This window comes from Neofelis nebulosa, chromosome 12 (assembly GCF_028018385.1).
Source record: "Neofelis nebulosa isolate mNeoNeb1 chromosome 12, mNeoNeb1.pri, whole genome shotgun sequence".
In the NCBI taxonomy this organism is placed as follows: Eukaryota; Metazoa; Chordata; class Mammalia; order Carnivora; family Felidae; genus Neofelis; species Neofelis nebulosa.
In genome coordinates, this window is record NC_080793.1 from 13,246,736 (window position 1) to 13,259,995 (window position 13,260).

At 41.3% G+C, this 13,260-nt stretch overlaps 1 pseudogene; it reads left to right on the forward strand.

Annotated features, from left to right (window-relative positions):
- The first annotated feature begins 4,336 nt into the window (after positions 1-4,336).
- LOC131490829 (olfactory receptor 1L8-like) lies at positions 4,337-6,270 on the forward strand (annotated as a pseudogene).
- Positions 6,271-13,260: the final 6,990 nt, after the last annotated feature.

The following is a 13,260-nucleotide window of genomic DNA, read 5'->3' on the forward strand; positions in this document are numbered from 1 at the left end:
TGGGCTCTGCTTTGCTTTCTAACCTTGGAGAGGGCACCAAGCAGACTTCCCCAAGGGAATAGCAGATAGAGAGAATACCCTGTTCCCTCAGAGCACAAGCAGCCCCAAGGAGGCCCAGTGAAGGAATTAAACCATTACAGGCTGGGAGAGGTCTCTGGACACATTACTCTGGGTAATGGTCTCCTGAAGTGAGGAGTCAGGCTGGAGCTGGGGACAAGTAAGAAATTTGAAGCAGTGTTGGAAAACCTGTTGAGCATGTGGGCTGCTCCTCCCTGTTCTCCTTGGCTTCCTGCAGCAGAGGTGAGGGGATGATCTAAGGAGGCTGGGACCTTTAGCTAAAGTGCAAATTCTGAATAAATTTGCAGACATGGCACCGACACATCTGCATCTGGAGAGAAAACATCTGGACATAGCAAACAACCAGGACTAGAGTTTCCATTCACAGTCCACACCTACCAGGTATGCCTTCCGTGTTGTCCACCATCTGAGAACAGTGAGTTCCAAAGGGTCCATGTCAAAATCATTTGAGTGTTTTGATAAGATATCAGTGAATCAGGAAGGGATTACCCGTGTGTCATTGTCAAAATGAGCCCAATGAAGACAAGTGCTATCTATGTGTACAAAAAGGAACGGGTGGTCACCATGACTAAGTCTCCGGTTTTCACATGTTTGGTTAACCTAAGTACAGAACAGGCAGACTTCCAAAATTTGACCGTGACTGGTCACTTAACTTTATCAAAATATTTTCTTCTGACTTGTAATATAAATCACTAACTTTGGGGGTAGGGGTGCTGACCCCCTGCCAGGCACTGTGCTTTTTACATGTTCACTGAGCCAACAATGCTGTGAAACAGATTCTCCCATTATCTCTACTTTATGAATGGAGAGACTGTGTCACAGAGAGGTTAACTTACTTGCCCTGAACCACTTGCCTGATAAGGACAGGACCCCATATGTAGAAAGTGAGCCAGAGCTATGCCCTTTGCCTCCATGCTCTATGAGCTCTATAACAGGCAAGGCATTTCCTCTCTTCAGGGAGAAGCCAAGAGACCTGGGTTCCATTCTTCACTCTACCAATTCAAATGGTCATGATAATTAAGGTCCAGCTTCCCAGCAGCCCTCAATTTCCCTCTTCTTGAAAATGAGGGGGTTGGGGGCACCTGGGTGGCTTAGTCGGTTGAGTTTCCAACTTCCACTCAGGTCATGATCTTATGGTTCATGAGTTCAAGCCCCCATTGGGCTCTCTGCTGTCAGCACAGAGCCCACTTCAGATTCTTTGTCCCTCTCTCTCTCTTTGCCCCTCCCCCACTCACGCTCTTTCTCTCAAAAATAAACATTTAAAAAATACAAAAAAAATAAAATGAAGGGATTGGACTACATGATCTCTAAGAGTTTCTCCTGTACAGATTCCCTATGAGTCTGTTTTAAAGCAGGGGCGCCTGGGTGGCTCAGTCAGTTAAGCGTCCAACTCTTGATTTTGGCTCAGGTCATGATCTCATAGTTGTGAGATTGAGCCCCAAGTCCAGCCCTCTCTTTGCAGCTCCCCCTCTCTTTCTCTCTCTCTCTCTCTCTCTCTCTCAAAATAAATAAGTAAACATTAAAACAATTAAAGTTGATGCAGTAAGAAATCAAGGGGCACCTTCCAGAAGAGAAGGCTCCTGTCATTCCTGGCTGGTCTCTGCCCCACCAGCAGTGAATTAAGTAGAGTGCCGTTCTTTAGACAGCCACTTGACGTCCTTTGCATTTCTTCCTTACATCTGTTCAGAACCCAAAATGACCATCTAGGCATTCTTTCATTCTGCAAATATTTATCAAGGGACTATTATGTTCCAGGCAGCACGCCAGGGAGGGTGGTGTAACAAAGAACCAGACACGGTCTTCATACTTGGGCAGGTCACAGTCTAGCAGGGAAGACAGTGTTGTAAATACTAAGATTCAGCTCCAGTTCATACTGTGTGTGCAGGAGGAGGTCCAAAAGAATGTGCTACTGGAGGCTAGAGGGTGAGGACCTCCCACCAGCACTAACAGACAGGGAGAATGGATGATTTAGGCAGATGGAATAAGAAATGCTTGAGTCAAGAAGAAGCAAAAAATGCCTTACAGTTGGAGTGTGAAATGGGCGAAGGCCAGGAGGGAGGCAGGAGATGAGCCACAGAGCCCACAGGAGCTACCTCACGGAAGCTCAGTAAGCCACAAGAAGGAATTGGCCTTCAGTCTGTGGGTAATAAGGAGGCTTATGCAGCAGGAAAGTGTCTGTCATGGGTTGAATTGTGTCCCTGAAAAAAGATACACTGGAGTCCTAATATCCAATACCTCAGAATGTGACCTTATTTGGAGATAGGGTCTTTACAGAGCTAATCAGGTTAAAATGAAGTTATTAGGATGGATCTTAATCCAATATGACTGATGTCTTCATGAAAAGGGGACATTTGGACACAGGAACACACATGCATAAGGGAAAACAATGTGAAGAGACCAAGAGAGAAGACCAATATCCACAAACCAAGGAGAGAGGTATGGGACAGACCCCTCGCAGCCCCAGAAGGAGCCAACCCTGCCAACAACTTGATGGTGGACTTCTAGCCTCCAGAACTGAGACAAAAGATATTTCCATGGTTTTAAGCCACACAGTTTGTGGTACTTTATTACAGAAGCCCTAGAAAGCTAACCCAGACTTTAGCCTGAAGAGTCAGGTGATCACATTTTTATTATTAAAAGAACACTGTGGCTTCAGTGCAGAGAATGGATGGTGGAGGGGGTGTCAGAGGGGCTGTGGGAACCAAGTACATCATGGGGACAATACTGCAATAATCTAGGCAGGAATGATGGCTTTTCACCAGAGTGGGGAGATGAAAAATGTTGCAAGATTCAAGAGATATTTATGAGGTAAAACATGGGAGATCCCTAGAGAAACAAAGCCCATGCTGATGGGCACTAGACAGAAAAAAAATGGAAAAATGATTGTGATTCCAGCAACACAGTCTTCCTGCATGCTTCTAGCCCCAGCCCCCTCTGTTGTCACAGACAGAAGACCTTCCCTTCCCCCTCTGTATTTGGTCTAGCCCCGCCTCTCCTTCCCAGCCACCAGCTTCTTCTTTATCAGACATTTCCCAGTCACCCCCAAAATGTTTATTGAGCTTGTGGCTTACGAACTGCTTCCACATGCATCTTCCTCACTTTTCTCTTGAGAACAGGCTTTATTTTGTCTTATGTATGAGGAGAGCAAAGCAGAACAGGGAAGGGATTTTGCCAAAGACACATTGTGATTAGTAGGGCCAAAATTCAAACCCACAGCTTCTTTCTCTGCATCCCAAGTTTGTTTTCCTGTACCCTGCCATAGCTCCATGAACACAGCCCCACTCAACACTGGATTTGAAGGAGGTCCTGTCTCTAGCAATTACAGTAAAGGACTCCATGCAACATTGATTTTGAAAGTGGATCAGTTACTGGAAAAAGGATGTTAAGGTAGAAAATTTCTACAGTGAAAAATTTGTTTTTGGCATAAATTTGTTGAAGCTTTGCTAAAGTGTGAGGAGGTAGCGTTTGGTGTTTAAGACCATCCTTGTTGGGATCCAGGCTTTGGCCTTTGTGGGCTGCATGATCTTGAGAAAAGTATTCAACACTTTAACCTCAATTTTCTTATCTGTTAAAAGGGAATGCTGTTGAGAGCCAGCTCAGAGTTGTTTTGAGTAATGTACATATTTAGTTCAGTGCCTTATACATAGCAAAGACTTGATATGTTTTAGGCATACCTGTTATTATTTGCCTTAATTGCATACTCATTAAGATCCTAAAAGCACACAAAAATAGTTCTCTCTTAAAGTCTCACAAACTCAGGTGAAGGGTGGTCAAACAGTGAAAAATCAAAGGCTGAGAGATTTGCCAAGAAACACAGAATAATTGCTTTCAAGAGCATCCCCGAACACCTGACAGACAAGAGGATTTTGGCAGGAAGTAAAGAATTAAATAAAGCAAGTGGAGAAGGGTGAAGTAAAGGTGAGGTGAGAAGGTATTTACTGTCCCCATATTACAGGTGAGGACATCAAGAATCAAAGTTAGGTAATCAGTCCGAGACCACACACCCAGAAAATGAAGGAGCTGATTTCAAAATGTGTGCTCTTAGCAGAGACACCACACTAAGCTCATTGCTTTCCAGTGCACCTGTCACTACACCTGTAGCATTTTATTGTGCTTATTTGTTTAAAAAGTTCTTCTCTACTAGACTATAACCACCTTAAGATTAGGAATCAAGAATGACTCATCTTTGTACTCTCAGTACAAAGTTCAGTCCTAAGCAATTGAGTTCCCAGTGAGCATTTAATGCAACGGTGTTGAACAATTGTGAAGCCATAAATCCCCAGTGTCTAAGAGTGTTCTAATAAATAGGTTCACATATAATAGAGGGTTTTTTTGCCAGCTTTTAATGAAATGTTGTCTCTGAAATGTTGACTATAAACACTGTGCGCCTATGTCAGCATTCATATTTACCTGTTTCACTTAGGTATTTGGGGTTTTTTGTTATCGTTTATTTACTTTGTTTTGTTTGCAAGGAGGGTAGAGAGATGAGCCTCAACCTGACATATCTGAATAAGCATTTATGGGTAGCTAGAGAAACATGCGTCACTGAGGTCCACCAAGGATTCTTTCTGAAAGGAAATCCTTTCTCTTATGTCCCTGCATTTAACACAGGTTAAACTTTTGTATTGTTCAACTCCTTTTTGTGGAAGGGAAGGAAGACAGAATCATGGGCAATTTATAGAAATTCTTGGGGAGATAGGAATAAATTGGCACTTGTTGAATTGAAAGTTCTGGAATTTTCCATATTCACTGGTACATGCAGGATTATGGAGAGGGTCAATCAAACCGGCAGTGTCTCTGAGTTCATCCTCCTGGGACTGTCCTCCCGGCCTGAGGATCAGAAGCCACTTTTTGCCCTGTTCTTCATCATGTACATGGTCACTCTGGTAGGAAACCTGCTCATCATCCTGGCCATCCGCTCTGACACTCAACTCCAGACACCTATGTATTTTTTCCTCAGCATCTTATCCTTCATTGATGTTTGCTACACAACAACCATCATTCCCAAGATGCTGGTGAATTTCCTGTCAGAGAAGAAGTCCATCTCCTACGCTGAGTGTATGACCCAGATGTATTTCTTCTTGGCTTTTGCCAACACAGAAAGTTATCTCCTGGCTGCCATGGCCATTGACCGCTTTGTGGCCATCTGTGACCCATTCCACTATGTCACCACCATGAGCCACCGCCGCTGCGTCCTGCTGCTGGCCTTCTCCTGCTCCATCTCTGACCTCCATTCCCTGTTACTAGTTCTTCTGATAAACCGTCTCACCTTCTGTGACTCCAATGTTATCCCCCACTTCCTCTGTGACATCAACCCTCTGCTGAAATTGTCCTGCTCCCCCACATTTGTCAATGAAATTGTAATTAACACAGAAGGATTGATAACCCTGGTGACCCCCTTTATGTGTGTTGTCATCTCTTATGTCCGGATCCTCATTGCTGTTCTTAAGATCCCTTCAGCTGCGGGGAAGCGTAAAGCTTTCTCTACCTGTGGCTCCCACCTCACCATGGTGACCCTCTTTTATGGAAGCATTATTTATGTTTATTTCCGACCCCTGTCTAGCTATACTATCAAGGACAGGGTGGCAACAGTCATCTATACAGTTCTGTCCTCCATGCTGAACCCTTTTATCTATAGTCTGAGGAACAAAGACATGAAGCAAGGCCTGAGGAAGCTGATGGGCAGGAAGTCCCAGACAGCACTTTCGTGAGCACACTCAGAAGCAGGTCTTCTTTGAGCCTTCATTTCTGCTGATTCCTGGTCTACATACCAAGCTGCTAGAAGTTAGCATACCTAAACTGAGTGTTCGTGGGAAATTGTATAAGTGACCAGACTAGAATATTATATACCAAGTCTTATATATTCATAATATTTTATATTTATCTTACAGTATAATAATAATAATAATAATAATATATCTTATCACATACCCACCAATCAAAGCCACCTCATTAGGGCCACCTAACTGACCCAGGGTCTTTGCACCCATTTCTCATTCTCTTACTCCCATTCCCTTTTCCTATCCACTCCTTCCAAGTGCAACTAAAAATTTCTCACTAATTTTTCTTGACTAGATTTCTCCTTGTCAATAACTCTGAATTCCCAGGGTGCCTGAGTGGCTCAGTCAGTTAAGCGTCTGACTTGATCTCGGCTCAGGTCATGATCTCACCATTTGTGAGATCGAGCCCTATGTCAGGCTCTGTGCTCACAGTTTGGAGCCTACTTGGGATTCCCTCTCTCTCTCTCTCTCTCTTTTTCTGTGTGTGTGTGTGTTTGTGTGTGTGTGTGTCTGTGTATCTCAAAATAAATAAGTAAACATTTAACAAAAAAACCTGAGCTCCCAGTATCCTTATGTAATTTAAGAAACATCTTCGATTGGATATGGTACATACATACGATGGAATATTACTCAGCCATAAAAAAGAATGAACTCTTGCCATTTGCAATGATGTGGATGCAGCTAGATAGTATAATGCTAAGTGAAAGAAGTCAGTCAGAGAAAGATACCATATGATTTCACTCATAGGTGGAATTTAAGAAACACAACAAACAAGCAAAAAGAAAAATAGAAAAAGAGAGAAAGACAAACCAAGAAACAGACTTTGAACTATAGAGAACAAACTGATGGTTACAAGAGGGGGGTTGGTGGGGAATGGGTTAAATAGGTGATGGGGACTAAGGAGTGCTCTTGTGATGAATCACTATGGAAGTGCTGAATCACTATGTTGTACACCTGAAACAAATATTACACTGTATGTTAACTGGAATTTAAATAAAAACTTAAAAAAAGAAACGTCTTCAATTAGTTATTCAATTTTCAGCAATTTCAACGTCCCTGAAATTACTTAAGGTGATATTGTGCGCGCGCACACACACACACACGCACACACACACACACACACACACACAGGTGCGTGTGCATTTTGTTTTCCCTGTAAGATTAGGAACTCCCCAACAGCAGAGACAGTTTTTGCATGCAAGACAGAGAATAGATAATGTCTCCTCGTTTTTTGGAATCTCTCTTGGCAGTGTCTTGGGTCCTGAACACAGTATAGAATCAAGAGTTGGCCCTCAGGACCTGGTTGACTTAACAACTTAGGTCCAATGTTCCAGGTGACCAGCCACGTGCAATGGAACTGACGTTTACTTTTTTGTGTCTTCCCTGGCTTCCTTCCCTTTGTTCCTCTGACAGCTTTTGGTCCATGGCCTCTTCTGAGCATCTTTTTGGTGTCATTCACCCTGGAAGTATCTATATTTCTGACATCATTACTATCTATCGATCTATTTTCTAAGGTGAGAAAAAAATTTCTCTGTAATGAGGTTTACCCTGAGTAGCTTTTGAAGACAGAACTAGACACAATATTTGTAAGACTGGGGAAAGTAATTCCTAACACACTATAAGGAAAGAAACTCAAATGTCAGAGTTATTGAAAGGTGACATCCACCCTCACTGGAGAAGGGTAGTACAAAGACATTTTATATATCAGACTGGAATTGAGCTAGATGATATTCAAGGTCACTTCCAATTCATAGAAATAATTTAATACTAAAGAGTTTCAAATTCCTCATGTTCGCAACTGGCAACAATATTTTATAATAAAGTATATGTCCAAGTAAGGCTGACTCTAGAGAATGTCCTAGATTTAGACATTTTGTTATAATTTTATTAGGCAATAGAGATTAAAAGAAATATCAGTCTCAATTACCTTGGGAAGATATTTTTCCAGTGGCAAGAAATGAAAATTCAGAATGAGATGGAAAATTTTATATTATAAGTGAACATCTAAGAGTAAAAAGTTTAAGTAAGCATCATTGTCTGATGGGAATGCTGCTTTCCTGGTCTCAATCTTTTCCTCCATGAGAAGAGGATTTAGTTAAGGCACTGTCTCATTTTTTTCCCACCCTGTTTCGGTTTCTATCCCAGGGAATATGAGTGTCTTATCTGATTGGTAAATGTGAGAAACACATATTTGGCATGTATCAAAGCAAAACTGGCACCAGGCAGTGAAACAGGCAAGGAAGACCTTTTTTGATTTATTTAAATTCAAGTTAGTCAACATATGGTGTAGTATTGGTTTCATGAGTAGAAACCAGTGATCCATCACTTACATACAACACCCAGTGCTCATCCCAACAAGTGCCCTGTTTAATGGCCATCACCCATTTAGCCCATTCCCCCACCCACCTCCCTTCCAGCAACCTTCAGTTTGCTCTTTTTAAGAGTCTCTAATGGTTTGCCTCCCTTTCTGTTTTTATCTTATTTTTCCTTCCCTTCCCCTATGTTCATTTGTTGTGTTTCTTAAATTCCACATATGAGTGAAATAATATGGTATTTGTCTTTCTCTGACTTATTTCACTTAGCATAATACATTCTAGTTCCATCCACATTGTTACAAATGGCAAAATTTAATTCTTCTTGATACTGAGTGATATTCCATTATATATATACACATACATACATATGTACATACATACATATATACACATCTTCTTTATCCATTCATCAGTCAATGGACATTTGGGCTCTTTCCATAATTTGGCTATTGTTGATAACACTGCTATAAACATTGGTGTGCATATTCCCCTTCAAATCAGCATTTTTTTATCCTTTGGATAAGTACCTAGTAGTGCAATTTCTGGGGCATAGGCTAATTCTATTTTTAATTTTTTCAGGAACCTCCATACTGTTTTCTAGAGTGGCTGCACCAGTTTGCGTTCCCACCAACAGTGAAAAGGGCTCCCCTTTCTCCATATCCTTGCCAACATCCGTTGTATCCTGAGTTATTAATTTTAGCCATTCTGACAGGTGTGAGGTGGTATCTCATTGTGGTTTTAATTTGTATTTCTCTGATGATGAGTGATGTTGAGCATCTTTTCATGTGTCTGTTGGCCATCTGGATGTCTTCTTTGGAAAAGTGTCTATTCATGTCTCTGGTCCATTTCTTCACTGGATTATTTATTTGGAGGATGTTGTGTTTGATAAGTTCTTTATAGATTTTAAATACTAACCCTTTATCCAATATGTTATTAGCAAATATATTCTCCCATTCTGTCGGTTGCCTTTTAGTTGTATTGATTGTTTCCTTCTCTGTGCAGAAGCTTTTTATCTTAATGATGTCCCAATTATTCATTTTTGTTTTTATTTCCCTTGCCTCCAGAGACATGTCTAATAAGAAGTTGCTGCAACCAAGGTCAAAGAAGTTGATCCCTGTTTTCTTCTGTAGGATTTTGATGGTTTCCTGTCTCACATTTAGGTCTTTCGTCCATTTTGAATTTATTTTTGTGTCTGGTGTAAGAAAGTGGTCCAGGTTCATTCTTCTGCATGTTGCTGTCCAGTTCTCCCAGCACCATCTGCTGAAGAGACTGCGTTTTTCCATTGGATATTCTCTCCTGCTTTGTAGAAGATGAGTTGGCCATATATTTGTGGGTCTATTTCTGGGTTCTCAATTCTGTTTCACTGATCTATGTGTGTGTGTTTTTGTCAGTACCATACTCTCTTTATAATTACAGCTTTGTAATACAGCTTGAAGTGTGGGGTTGTGATGCTTCCAGCTTTGGTTTTCCTTTTCAACATTACTTTGGCTATTCAGGGTCTTTTGTGGTTCCATACAAACTTTAGGATTGTTTGTTCTAGCTCTGTGAAGAATGCTGGTGTCATTTTGATAGGGATTGCATTAAATGTGTAGATTGCTTTGGGTAGTATAGACATTTTAACGATGTTTATTCTTCCAATCCAAATAAAGGAAGACTTTATTTAAAACTCTCAAAATAGGGAGAAAGAACAGAATTCAGTCTGAAAGAAAGGGTTTGTAAGCCCTGGGCTGAGCCAGAGGAAAAGTACCAGAGGACATTAGGGGAGTCATACACCATCTGTGTTTGCTAATTGGCTTTTTGCAAAGGGAAAATAAACTTCCTGTTTCTTGGTGATAGAAGGCAATTTTGCAACTTGGAGCAAGGCACCCACAGACATTGGAAGATGGGGCACTATCTCATGTGAAATGATTACATTTCAAAGAGTTAGCTCCAGGTCCTTGAGAAAGATAAGCCTAGGTTGAGAAACTGGCAAGAAGTTTTTTAAAAGATTTATATCTCAAAGAGGTAGAGAAAGAATTCACAGTTACAAGTTTTCTAATAAAAGGAATGTTGGGGTCCCAGATTCAGGAAGAAGGCTACCATTTAATGCAAGCTGAGGGGAACTGTTAAGGTCATCTTGGTCATCTGCTTGGCTCAGTCCTCACCTGCAGTGGGAAGAAATTCTCTGCATCTCTGAGCTTGTGGAGAAGACAGCCTCATTTTCCCTCCTTTGACTTTCCCTCCTTTGACTAAACCACAACCTTTGTCCATATAAAGGTGGCCTCTCTCTGCCACCTTATTGTCCTGTTTCTCAGGCCTCCTAAGAGTACCCCATAATCACAACTAGTTTCAGAGAGCTTCTTGCAAATTGTTCTTTGACAGAAACATACTTTTCCCAAACCTGTTTCTCAAAAATAAATAAACATTTAAAAAAAAAAAAACAACTAAAGAGCAGGAATTTAGAGCAAAGGAAGAGAAAAGACAAATGGCCCAATTGGTCCTTTTATCAAAATCAACCAAGGGACACCTGAGTGGCTCAGCTGGTTAAGTGTCCAACTTCGACTCATGATTTCACAGTTTGTGGGTTTGAGCCCTGCATCGGGCTCTGTGCTGACAGCTCAGAGCCTGGAGCCTGCTTCAGATTCTGTGTATCCCTCTCTCTCTGCCCCTCCCCCAATTACACTCTGTCTCTCTCTCTCTCAAAAATGAATAAACATTTAAATTTTTTTTTAAAAAGGAAAGAAAAGAAAGGAAATTTTTAAAAAAATCAACCAAGACTTCTAAAACAAAGGAGCCTCAGTCAGGGGAGATGGCCTTTCTCTTTATCTGGTTGTGTGGCTCACAGTGTGTTTGTCTGAAGTGGATCTTTCTTTGAAATGGATGTCATGGCGATCCAACCTTAAGTCAGGGTTGAACAAAAAATGAAAAAAAACAACTGTCAGGGTTTACACTACACTGCCTCAAGGGACTTTTCAAATCCCGCAACCCAGACTATGAACTTTCTAGGCTGTTTATTTAGAACTCATTTCAATTCTAGGATATTCATTTTGGCATGAGGTTCTGATAATTTATTAAATTTCTGTTCATGTGTTCAGATACGTTTTAAAATTTCTAATGTATTTTAAAACTTGTAGTTGTTTACAAACTTGGTGTTACAGGCGATCTTTGGAGAGTTCTCTATACTAGTCACTAATCCTTCCTTCAGAACTATAAAAACTGATTCTAGATGGCTAAGCACACTGGGGGTGTGGAGCTAGACACAGGTAAGGGGAACACCTCCTTCTGTGGGTCTTGAGAGCCACTTTGGCTCTGACCCTGAGGCAGGAAAAGGCCTCTGTCTCAGGGATGGGGTGTGAAATATCTTTGTCCGCTGTTAAGACAGGAAGTCACTGGCCTGGTAAGAGTTCCTAGAGAAATTTGGGGCCTGTGCTGTACTTGTAAGGTGGCCTCTGTGGTATAATTTTCTTTTAGTACTTCTGAATCTTTACTAATATCATAATAGGTGATCCTTTTCTTTACTGTGCTCTGGCCACCTAGGAAAGATTCCGGAATGTAGCTGTGGATATGGAGCAGGGAGTTTCCTTCCTCTGGCCAGTCTGGGAGGTACAGCAAAACCTCTATTCAGATGCATCAAAGCAACAAGCCCACAAGGGTTAGCCTCATGACATGGAGGCTTAAGCAAAATACCATGTCCTTTTCCATGGGGCAGTTCCTGGGGAAACTCTCAGAAAGATCTGGAAAACATAGCCTTCAGGGTCCCATCCCAGACTAGTTGACCAGCATCACCAGAAAGAGGCTCAGGGGATTTGAACATGCTCCTCAGATTATCTGAGGCAACAGACTCCGTACTGTGTTGTGCAACAGCATTTAGGAATGACCATTCCTTTTAGGAATGACCACTCCATTTAGGAATGACCACTCCATGCCAGGATGTGTACAGCTGCATGCTCCAGGGGAGAGACTCTGTAAGACACGGAAGACATAGGAAATAGAACGTGCCAGAGCTCAGCAACTTTAACTCCACCCTAATTGCCCCAACAGGCCCCTGACTGGTATTACAACGTATCAGTAGACTTGGGTACACCTATCAGCACCCTGCTGACATTTCCAGTTCCTTCTCCCACTTCCCTTCCCAAACCTACTGGCTCCATCATGATTCCTCTTCTTTATCTCTGCCCAACTTCCACTGGGGCCATTCATTTGAAGAGCAAACTGTCCAAAAACCACACTCTATTATGCCCTGAAGGAAGATGGGACTTTATAGAGACCATGGCCCATCAGAAAAGTCAAATTACATTTAATAGCCACTCTTAAAAGGAAGAAAAATTTATAATTCATTTTGGAAAGATTTTTACAAAAAGGTGGTTGATGCTCACCCTCAGGAGTAATTAGGAAAACACAAATCAAAACCATAGCAAGATGATACTTCACATACAACAGATTGGCAAAGAAAAAAATATTTCTGGAAATTCTGAGTGTTGGCAAGTGTAGGGGACAATGATGGACTTTGACAATGCCCATATGAGGATAATTTAGCTAAGTTACTTTGGAGAACAATTTGACATGTTTTCTCCATACAAAAATTGAATGTGTATGTACCAGTGAAACGCTAATTTGAGCTGTGATTACAACAGAATAGTTTCACTGCCCTCAAAGTGCTCTGTATTTCACCTGTTCATCTCCCCCCTTCACCAAACAAACAAACAAAACCTGGCAACCACTGATCTTTTGAACTGTCTCTATAGTTTGCCTTTTCCAGAATGTCATATAATTATAATCATAGAGTATGCAGCCTTTTCAAACTGGCTTCTTTCCCCTAGCAATATTCATGTAAGTTTCCTCTAAGGCTCCTCTGTCTCTTTTCATGACTTGATAGTTCATTTCTTTCCATTGTTCAGTAATAGTCCATTGTATGGATGTACCACAGTTTGTTTATCTACTCAAGTATTGTCAGTTTCCATTTGGGGCAATTATTAATAAAGCTGCTGTAAACATTCATGTGTATGAAGCTTTTGTTTTAAATTGTCAAAAACTGGAAATAACTAAGCTATCCATCAGCAGACAAATGGATATAAAAATTGTGGTATATTGGGGCGCTTGGGTGGTTC